Source organism: Aotus nancymaae, unplaced genomic scaffold (assembly GCF_030222135.1).
Source record: "Aotus nancymaae isolate 86718 unplaced genomic scaffold, 86718_ANA_hifiasm-v0.15.2.pri h1tg000057l, whole genome shotgun sequence".
Lineage (NCBI taxonomy): Eukaryota > Metazoa > Chordata > Mammalia > Primates > Aotidae > Aotus > Aotus nancymaae.
In genome coordinates, this window is record NW_026988471.1 from 6,129,246 (window position 1) to 6,140,320 (window position 11,075).

Genomic DNA, 11,075 nt, shown 5'->3' on the forward strand with positions numbered 1-11,075 from the left:
CCTTTTCCCTATGCCATCCACCTCTCTGGATGTATTACTCTATCCTGGCTGCCATCACAAAATACCACGGACTGGGCAGCCTAAACAACAGAAAATGTATTTTCTTGAAGTTCAGGAGATCAGAGAAGTTGGAGATCAAGGTGCCAGCAGGGTTTGTTTTTTCTGAGGCCACCTTCTCCCTGTGTTCTCACGCGGTCTTTCCTCTGTGCTTGCATCCTTGGCGTCTCCGTGAAAGTCCGAGTTTCCTCGTCTGGGAAGGACACCAGTTAGATTGAATTAGGTCCCAGCATGTTGTTCTCGTTTTAATGTAATCACCCATTGAAAGCCTTATTTTGAAATACAGTCCTACTGTGAGGAACTGGGGGCTAGGACTGTAACATATGAATTTTGGGGGACATGCTATAGCCTGTAACCCCACATATCTGGGTTAGGAACCTCTCCTGCGTGCCCCACCAGGGCTATTTGTATCCTCGGACTTTCACTCTCTGCAGTCACTTGCCCGTCTGTTTCCCACCACTGTGCGCCTTGAGGGTAAGTTGGAAGCCTAGCTTATCCCTAACTTTTCCCTGAGCCTCCGACTGAAAGAAAACCTGACACGCAGTTTGCTAAATGAACCATCCTATTTTTTTTAAAGTTTTCCTCTATTTTTCACCTACCTTTGCCCTACAAAGGATGTAAAGTTAATAACACTGCAGTATCTGGGTCCAGTCAATATTATAAAAGTGTTGAAGATGTTGAAGATATAATATCTTCATTCATAAAGGACAAATTTTGTTAGGTTTTCGAGCCCCTTCAAATTTGTAGGACAGAGCCTCTGGCGGCCACAGCTGGAGGTTTATAGTGACTCAACTTGCCTGTAGCAGCCCACTCTTGCAGGTGTGAAGGGGAGAAGCTGCAAGCTGGGAAGATACTTCACAGAGGTGTCTTTAAGTGAATGACTAGCACAGCTGTACTATAGGGAAAAACGTAATCTTCGGCACTTATAAACAAGAAAAAATGAAACTTTTCCAGCCATTCTGCTCCTAAGAAAAAAAGAAATAGAAAGGGAGAATTAACCAATATAAACAGCAATTAATAAATAATAAAATGAAAGAAATAGCATTTAGGAAAACAGCTTAGTTTTCAAAAACATGTTTGAACAGATATGAGTACTCAGTTCATAAAAGAAAGAAAGAAAATGCAAATCAGAATAGGAATAAATGAGATGGTAGAACCACAAGTTGAAAAGGATACCCAAAGGAGAGTACTGCGAACAATTCCACATTCATAAAAGTGAGTATTACAAAACAAATGATGAGCTCAAAAAGCAAGAATTAATACAATGAGCCAAGGATAGAGTGATGACTCTATGACCCTGTAACCCAAATCCTAGGCGAGAAGTTAATGAAAGGGCGAAAAAGCAGTGAGCAAGTTTCAGAGATCACTTATTTATCAGGGAAGAGATAAGCCCTCTCCTACGTAAGCCTTCGGTTTGTTTTTCAAATAAAAAATTATCCTAGCACATTTATGGGTTTACAATTTGAAGAGTATTCTACTGTCTCATGGAGTTGGTTTTCTCACTGAGAAATGCTGTTGATACAGCTACCTTTTAGGGAAGAGTTACCATGACAGGTCCAGCTGCTCACCCCTTGCATATCTCCATAGGAGTCTGAAACCATGATTGCTCTTTGGCCAGACCTTGGAAAGCTGACCCTCCAAAGGCTCTTTATATTCATGATTGGTGATTCTGTCGTGGACACTGGAGCAATAGCCCATGACATGCCAACTTGCAATCATTTTGCGCAAACATTAAGATTGACGATATGCACCTCACTCATTGTTGGGGTCCTGAAATTTGGTTACCATAGCTGGACACATGGCAGGATGTGCCTATGTGTCTAGCCCTTCATATAGTGGCAGACCCTGAGACTCAAACGGGCTTTTCCTGGCCAGTGGTTTCAAACATGTCCTGATAGTTCACCGCTGGAGAGAGCATACCCTGTGCAACCCAGGTGATGAAGGACTCAAAAGCTTATAACTACCCTCTCCAGACTGCTTGACTTACCCCTTTTTCCTGTTGCTCTTGCTCTACAACCTGGTAGAGGAATAAAGCCCAGATGGGAGTATAACATGCTGCTGATCTTATGAGTCCTGTTTGTGAATCATCAAGCATGAAGGTGGTCTTCAGATGTACACACACACACACACACACACACACACACATGCTCATGAAAAGAAAAAAATAAAAATTTCAAAGATTAGTACTCACTCATTTCAGAGCATGTTAATATTCCATTTCATGTATGTAAATACACAGACACACAAACACAATTACAACTTTGGGCCCATGAATGAGTGAAGGGGAAAGCCAAAGAGAAAGAAGATGTTTGCAACCAACATGTAACCAACAAAGTGTACAATATGCAATGAATTTCTACAAATTAATGATAAAATGCAGGAAATCTAATAAGCAAAGGATTGGAACAAGCACATCACACACACAAAATACTCAAATGACTAACAGAAGATACTGAATGTCATTGGTCATAAGGGAACTGGAAATTACAACCACAGCAAGCCTATTGTGACGTGAACAAATGTGAAATGGAAAGAGTCAATCCTTCAAGATGGAACCCAAGTGGCTAACTAGGCCTGAATTTAAAATAGAGCCAAACAGCCATTTGCTGACCAGAGATCACACAAATACTGTGACTTCCTGGAAAGCCCACCCTTTCTAACTTTGGGACTTTGAGAGTTCATCTTAATCCACCAATCAAAACTCAATAGTATTGATTAATCAGAGCTCAATTGTATCAACCAATCAGGATGCAGCTGTGTCACCCAGTCAGGACCAAGTGAGTTTCAGTCTTTCATTTGCATAAATGTACCTGATTGGGACCCTAGGTGGGACTTTGCTATAAAACCCTAGACTTCTTTTGTTCCCTGGAAAACACCTTTGTTTAACACTGAAGGCTGGTGCAAATTGTTCACTGGAATAAAATCTCTCTCTTCCAGAATCCTTTTCAGAGAACATTTGTTCACATTTAGAGGGTCAGAAGTGTAATTTGAAAAGAATCCTGATTTTTTTTCCCAGAGCAGTCCTTAACCAACTCATTTGTGCCTCCAAGAGGCCCCTGAGCTCAGTTGTCTTAAATAAATAATTTCAAGAAACAATACTCACTGTTATTTCGAGTATTTTGAGATTTCATTTTATGTGTATAAATACACAGACCCAAAAACATGATGATAACTTTGGGCCCATGAGATGGGGGGAAAGAAGGTGGGGAGGTCTTCAGATAAGTCTTCCTGAATTCATACCTTCCATGCTTTGGATGAGGTCTCGGAGACACAGTTTCCCCCATAGGTCCCATCTATTGTGCCCCCAAAGAGAAACTTCTTTTAGCCATGGGATTGGGTGAGAGAGTGCTCTCAGCCAGTCTCTCATCTAGATTGCAAAGGGAGCATGTCCTCTTGACCCCAGGTTGAGGAGGGAGCCTTTCCAGACAGTTTCCTCCATCCAGACCCTGGAGGGTACTTTCCCTATTGGCCCGGGGTTTAGGAAGGGCCTTCTCGGTCAGGCTCTGCCAGTCTATAAAGTTTAGTGGGGATGCTCATGGTAAGGGCACTTCAAAGAACAAGTTTGTGAGGTCAGTGCAATGAGTAGGCCATGTTTTCAGTTCTTCCCAGTGTTTGAATCTCACTGTCTTCTAAGCAAAGGGATTTTACCTGACTCATGGCTCAAGTTTTAAAATTAAAGCTATAAGATCATTATTTGCACCTACCTATATTTTCGTGTGTATGTGTGTATATACATGTCTGCTAGAATATTCTCTACAGTACCAGATTGGCTTCTAAAAATGGGTACTCATAAATTAAACAAATAAGTCAAAATGCTTTTCAAGTTCATATGACTTAGTAATTTTTAGGTGGATAAGACTAGTCTAATATTGTTTGTTTGATGAGAATGTCTGTGTCTTTGAGTTATCAGAAACTATGCATATATTTAACATTAGGTTTTTTTATTTCATTATAATTGCCTGGCATGCAGTAATATAAAGTTGGTTGATAGAAAACAGCTTGAGATTATGCTAGATTTGTCTAAAGGATCATGAAATTTTCCAGGTATAATTATTAAAAATGAAAAGATGGGGTGGATGTGTATGGGATAAAAGTTTTTAAATGAACTTTTGGTAATGGTTATGTTTTGTAATATGTTTACTTAGGAAGGCTTTTCCAAGTCTTTTTACTAACTATAGCTCTAGAATTTTTCTAAGCTAGATTAAATGATTAATATTAATTACATATCTAGATCATTTAGAAATAAGATAATGCTAAGACATTATTGCTAAATATGAGTTTAGGCTTACATACTTTTGGCTTCTTAATTCAGAAGAACAAGAGTTATTTGGATCTCTCAGTAAAAATGTTCTGTTCCATATTAAAAAGTCTTGTGTTAGAAAGCCTATAGCTCTTGAAATTGTAGAATGTGTATTATTGGATTATTGGTATGGCATTGATGGTTAAAAATTGCTTACTTTCTAGATTTTTCACTGAAAATTAGGGTTGCTAAGAAATAGTATTATAATTAATGTTTGTGATTAAGCTACTAGAGCAGAGGGCATTCTGTTTGCAAATAGTATTGTAATCAGTGTGTGTGATTAAGCTACAAGAGCAGGGCATTGTTTGCAAATGTATGAGGAGGATATAATGTATTTTTGATAAGGAAGGTTGAAAAGAAAAGAGAAATGAGAAAGAAACTTGTATGGTATATTTTTATCTTACAATAAAATGACTGGTTGTTTAGGAACGAGGAAGTTTGGAACGAAGCAGAAAGTCTAAGCATGTCATCAAAGGTCTAAGTAAATCGTAAGCTGCATGAAAAGAAAGCTTATAAAAGCAATTTTCTGTTCAATCAGGTTGGCTACAATTGAAAAGAAATTGTGTATGAGTCTTTCTAGGAATTAAACTTTAGTATTAAAAATATACTGATAGAGAACATTAAAATTTGGTCCCCTGTGTTAAGATTTTCTTGAAATATTGATTTGCTCTTAGTAAAATTAGAAGAGGTTTTAATTTTTAATTTGCAAATCTGTTCCCTTAATAGTCATCCTCTAAACTGCAAGCAGTTTCTGTTTCTGGCACATTTTCTCCTGAGATCTATATAATCTTCCTGGTTTCAGGTTGTAAATGCAGCTCACCTTCTCTTGGTCCTGGAAAAGGTAAATTCTTTTGTTTGGCCACAAATCTCCTTCAACCTTTTTTGACACCTGTAACTTTTTCTCTGGTTATAACACTGCTGTCATGGCCTGATACTAAAATGTTTATCTTGAAGGTCTAGAAAACCAGTTTTTCTGCACTATAGCTTGATTTTTACACTCAGCTTTTCTTGATGTGTCTGAATTTTTCCATGTAACCAGGAAGCTTCCTATGCTGTTCCTAAGAACCAAGGATTTCCCTGCTCAAGGTGCTGGTTTTCTTGTTTACATTTCTCTCTATATATATACAATAGAATATGCTTAGAGTCCTGGATACATTCTTCTGTGCCTGATTAAATTCAAATACTCTTTGCGACAGGTTTAACTTCCAGGTTATGCAAATGGGCTTTCAGTAAGAAGAAGCAATCACACTAAAGAAGGTTTGTTTCCCCTTTACCTATTAGGTAACGGGCCTAGTAAACTAAGATCCTGTGTTTGCTTCATGTTTTTATCAGGCATTTGATTACTTAGAGAAACTGAACTTTAAAAAGGTTAGGGTTGGCCGGGCGCGGTGGCTCAAGCCTGTAATCCCAGCACTTTGGGAGGCCAAGGCGGGTGGATCACGAGGTCAAGAGATCGAGAGCATCCTGGTCAACATGGTGAAACCCCGTCTCTACTAATACAAAAAATTAGCTGGGCATGGTGGTGCGTGCCTGTAATCCCAGCTACTCAGGAGACTGAGGCAGGAGAATTGCCTGAACCCGGGAGACGGAGGTTGCGGTGAGCCGAGATCGCGCCATTGCACTCCAGCCTGGGTAACAAGAGCGAAACTCCGTCTCAAAAAAAAAAAAAAGGTTAGAGTTATCATATCCATGTAAATCTGTATTCTTTTTGAAGTCTTCTAATTATCACTCTTTTTATTTAGCAGTGACATATGGTTCTGGTTAATCAAGTATTTTGAACCTTTAGACATCTTTGGCAGGTTTCCCCAGCATCAAAATCCTAAATTAAGTCTTTTTGATCTTGTAGAGATATTAAATGATTAGGCTTATTTGGCAAATCATATGGGAAACATATCAAATAAGAAATGGTGTTTAACTTATTTTAAGTTATATTCCTATAAATATTTTACTAATGTGTGCTCCAAATTGCATGAGATTCTTAAAATTCCTAGATGCCATAGATATGGTTTAGATCTGTGTCTCCACCCAAATCTCATGTTGAAATTGTAAAGCTCAGGGTTGCTGGTGCAGCCTGGTGGGAAGTGATTGGATCATGGGAGCAGGTCCTCATGATTGGCTTGGTACCAACCACTTGGTACTGTCTGCAGGATAGTGAGTTCATGTGAGATCTAATTGTTTAAAAGTGTGTGGCACCTCCTCCGCCCCAACATCTTTCTCTCTTGCTCCTGCTCTGCCTATGTGAGACACCTTCTCCCACTTTGCCTTCTATCATGATTGTAAGTTTCCTGAGGCCTCCCCAGAAGCCAAGCAGATGCTAGCATCATGCTTCCTGTACAGCCTGCATAACCATAAGCCAATTAAACCTCTTATCCTTATAAATGACTCATTCTTGGATATTTATAGCAATGAAAGAATTAACAAATATATCATAATAGGTATTATCAGTCATGAGTATGATTATTGTGTTAAATGGTGGTATACACAGAAATACCTATATTTACTTGCAATTATTTCTACATTCTTTCTTACAATTTCCTTGTAAACTCTCATCAGAGTTTTGATCATGGCTGTTCTAGATTTTTCACATCCATAATTATTGTTTTAAATTCTTTTCTAGTAGCATTTGCAATCAGCTGTAGCCCAAAATTACTAATTAAGATTAAGAAAAACAAAATTAATTACTTGAAATTAAAAAATTGATAAGGATAATTTTATGACTTTTATTTAAAATGTTGGTTCTCCACTTAAATGTTTTGTTTTTCAGATTCAAGGACATTTCCTTTCATAAGCTATAGTTTGCAATAATTTGGTGAAGTATACTTTTATGAACGCAAGTGGAAGCATTTGCCTCTCCCCCTACTTGAATCCTCTAGAATGACACTATTTGTCAGCATTCTTATTTTATTTCCATAAGTTCAGTAAAAAATCTCTCTTTTATAAGCAAAATACTGTTGGAAATACTGATTATATTACTAGGCTTTGGCTGAAAAGTCATATTTAAGAAGGTTCATAAAATGCCTGGCTTCAAGAGTTCCAAGCTTTACAGTGAATGCATAGAACTTGTCACTTCCCAGTAGGCCCAAGGACCTTAAGACCCTAAGTAAAATCTAAATTCTACCTTCATTTGGCTTCCTAGTCTCTAGAGGTTCTAAAACCTGAAAGTTTCTCTATGATTAATGTGGAGAGAAAAAGTCATGTTGTTAAGGAAAACTAAAGTGCACCTATTAATAGGTTAAAGCTCTGTGCACTGTTTTCAGGTGCTGGTTTTCTACCTGTAGACTGGACTGGATCCTGAGTTCTCCTGATTTCCTACAATATCTGGCTACAATTAAATCCTGACAAAGTTTACCAGCCCTCTTCCCTCAAGCAAAACCATAGAGCCTCTCGAGACATTTCCCCTACTCAAATTACTCAACTAGGGGAATCAGTTATTAAGATTGGAAAAAAACTCATCAGAGCTCTGTTCAACACTGTGACTACTCTGTCTGTCCTTAAACACAGCATGCTTTTTTTGGACCGTCCTCGGAGTTCTAAATTCATCCAGATGGTTGGGGTAGCCAGCCCACCTATGATGGTTCCTAATCTGTTTTTTTTTTTTTTTTTTGGAGACAGAGTTTCGCTCTTGTTACCCAGGCTGGAGTGCAATGGCGCGATCTCAGCTCACTGCAACCTCCGCCTCCCAGGTTCAAGCAATTCTCCTGCCTCAGCCTCCCGAGTAACTGGGACTACAGGCACACGCCACCGTGCCCAGCTAATTTTTGTATTTTTAGTAGAGACAGGGTTTCACCATGTTGACCAGGATGGTCTCGATCTCTTGACCTCGTGATCCACCCACCTCGGCCTCCCAAAGTGCTGGGATTATAGGCATGAGCCACTGCGTCCGGCCTGGTTCCTAATCTTTATCTATTATTTTCCAACGAGGACCCTTCAATGGCAGTTGTTTTTCCTTTGGACTTTCACATACTTCCTAGGATGGAAGTTCTTAGAAACATGCCAGGCCCATATTTTACTATCCTAGAAAGAAGAAATGATGCTTGAGTTATCCTCACCAGGATATTTTGCCACAGAAATACCTTTTATCCAAGTTCCCATCTATTCAGTTAGCTCCACCAACACTACCTACCCTATTCTCTAAGAGCTACAATCCAACACTCATGATAACCCCTCAGATTATGAAGGTAATAGTTGTGGATACTCTCAAGGATATAATTCATCTAGAAGGGTTAACCCTAGTGAAGGAGCTAGATTAGGAAGGTTTCTTGGATCCCATTTAAACTAGATTCTGCTCAGAATTAATAAGTGATCAGAAAACCTTCCTGAACTGTTCACAGAATTGCCTGCTCCCAAGCTATTAGGGTGTAGCAGAGGTCCATAGACTCCCTTGCTCATGTAGCCCTAGACAAACACATTGCTTTAGACTATCTCCTCCCTGCACAGAGTGAAGTTTGTGCTGTTGCTACCACTTTCTGCAGGGCAGAGACTTCCAGGTAGGTTGAATTGGAAACATCTAAGATTTTAAGGCTAGCCGAATCTCTGGAGAAAAAAAAAAAAAAAAAAAAAAAACCTTCAAAAAGCCTCCTGGCTGGACTTACCAGGTTGAGTTTCTGATTTCCAGATATTTCCACCTGGCTTCCCCTGCAGTAGGGTTCCTTCTGCATGCCACCCTACAAGTCTTGATACTCCTCATGTTTGAGCAAAGTATTTGGCTCCTCTTTAAGATTTTCCCAGCCTATTTTAACAGATGCCTGCAATAGACCCCCAGTAGGATCGTGCCGACCTAACCCTTGAGACTTCAAAATTGCTCCAGCCAGAAAGGAGAACCAACTTAACGCAAAAGAGTTTGATTCAAATTTAACAGGTACCTGTATGCCTCTCATAAGTGAATGGCTGTAGTTGATCAATTGGCCACTGCCCTGCCACTAGGGTCCCTGTGCAGGACTAGATACACCCAGAGAAGACAGCCAACCAATCCAGCACCATGACAGGCCAAAACCAGCCTAACCTATCATCAACGCTATCTGCCTAAAGGTTTTGATCCAGATGGGGGAAATGTGAACAAATGTGAAACAGAATGAACCAATTCTTCAAAATGAATCTGAGTGACTAACCGAGCTGATATTTACAATAGAGCCAAGCAGCTATTTGCTGACTAGAGGTCACACATGGACTCTAAATTCCTCAAAAACCTGCAACCTTTGAACTTTGGAGTGTTCAGACCTCACCTAAATCAACCCGTCAGGGCTAGGCTGTATCAAGCAATGAGGATTTGTCTGTGTTGACCAATCAGAACTCAGCTGCATTGAGCAATCAGAACTAAACAACTTGTTTACATAAACATAAACATACCTGAGTGGGAAATTTCACTATAAAACTGTGATCTTCCCTTTATTTTCTGGAAGGCACCATCATTTTATATCAAAGGCTGTGTCTCCCCAGTTTGCAAACTGTTCATTGGAATAAAGTCTCTTTCCTCCTAATTCGTTTTCAAAGAACTTTTATTCACAGTCTGAAGAACAAATGCATAGGTTTTAGTTGTCTATGGAGGCCCTCAGTTGGCATTTGTGGCTATAAAATCTGTACCTGTGGCGTGAAGTCATCTCCCTTATATAATTCAATATGTTTCAAAGAAAGTCTGCCCCTCCTGAATGCTCCACTTAGATGGGTGGGGAAAGAGAACCAATGAAGGAAAAAGCATATGTTAAAAGAATACCAACATAACTGTTGAATTTTGTGACCTCATTGGCAGCAGGGACTTTGACTTATTTATTTCATCTGTATTTTGGTTATATTTATTGCTTTTATCTGATACATAGGAGACTCTCAATAAATATGTGGAAGGAAGGGAAGAAAAGTAAAGAAAGCATGTGTGAATAAATAAATGAATGAATTAAATAATAAGTGAATTTAAAAAACTGAACTAAATAGTATAGGTCTAGGAGCAATAATAAAACCATGTGATGATAATAAGCAATTACTGAGCAGTGTTGCAAGTGCTTAAATCCCAGCTCCAATCTTTTCTCCTGTGTGATGTAAGTTTCGTCCTCTGTAAACTAAGGTAGTACATGCAAAATATCAGACAATGCCTGACACACAATAATATATTCATGCAAGATATTTCTCATATGAGGCTAGCGCTACTCTCGCTGCTTACTATGCATTATATTACTTACTCTTTAACAGGCCTAGTGTAAGTTAGAGATCTTATCTGTATTTTCCAGATGTACTTGCAAGATCAAGCGAGTAAAGACATTTATCCAAAATCATACAATATTGGCAGGTAGGAACCTGCCTGGTTGAACCAGGTAGGATTCAACCCTTACAATATTTTGCTTCAAAAAGCCTGTGTGGGTACCCTCTGTGCTACCTAACATTGATTTGAAATGTAAACCGACTTAGTTCTCACTTCTTCGTAAACATGTGATCATGACCTAGCAAAAAGTAATTTTCAACTGGGTAAGACCATGGTATGAGAGTTTAAGAAACTTTGGGCAAGATTTCAAGGTCCTGAGACATACCTACTGTTGCATATTTGGTAATCATTAAGCATGCAATTTTGCAAACGTTAAATTAAATATGCTTAATGTTTTCTTTTAAGTAAGATAAGTCATTTCTGTTTCTATTCAGAATATGATAGTATCAGAATAACAAGAATAATCTGTTTCTATTCAGAATATGACACTATCAGAATAACAAATTAGGGTTAGAATAACTGAACACT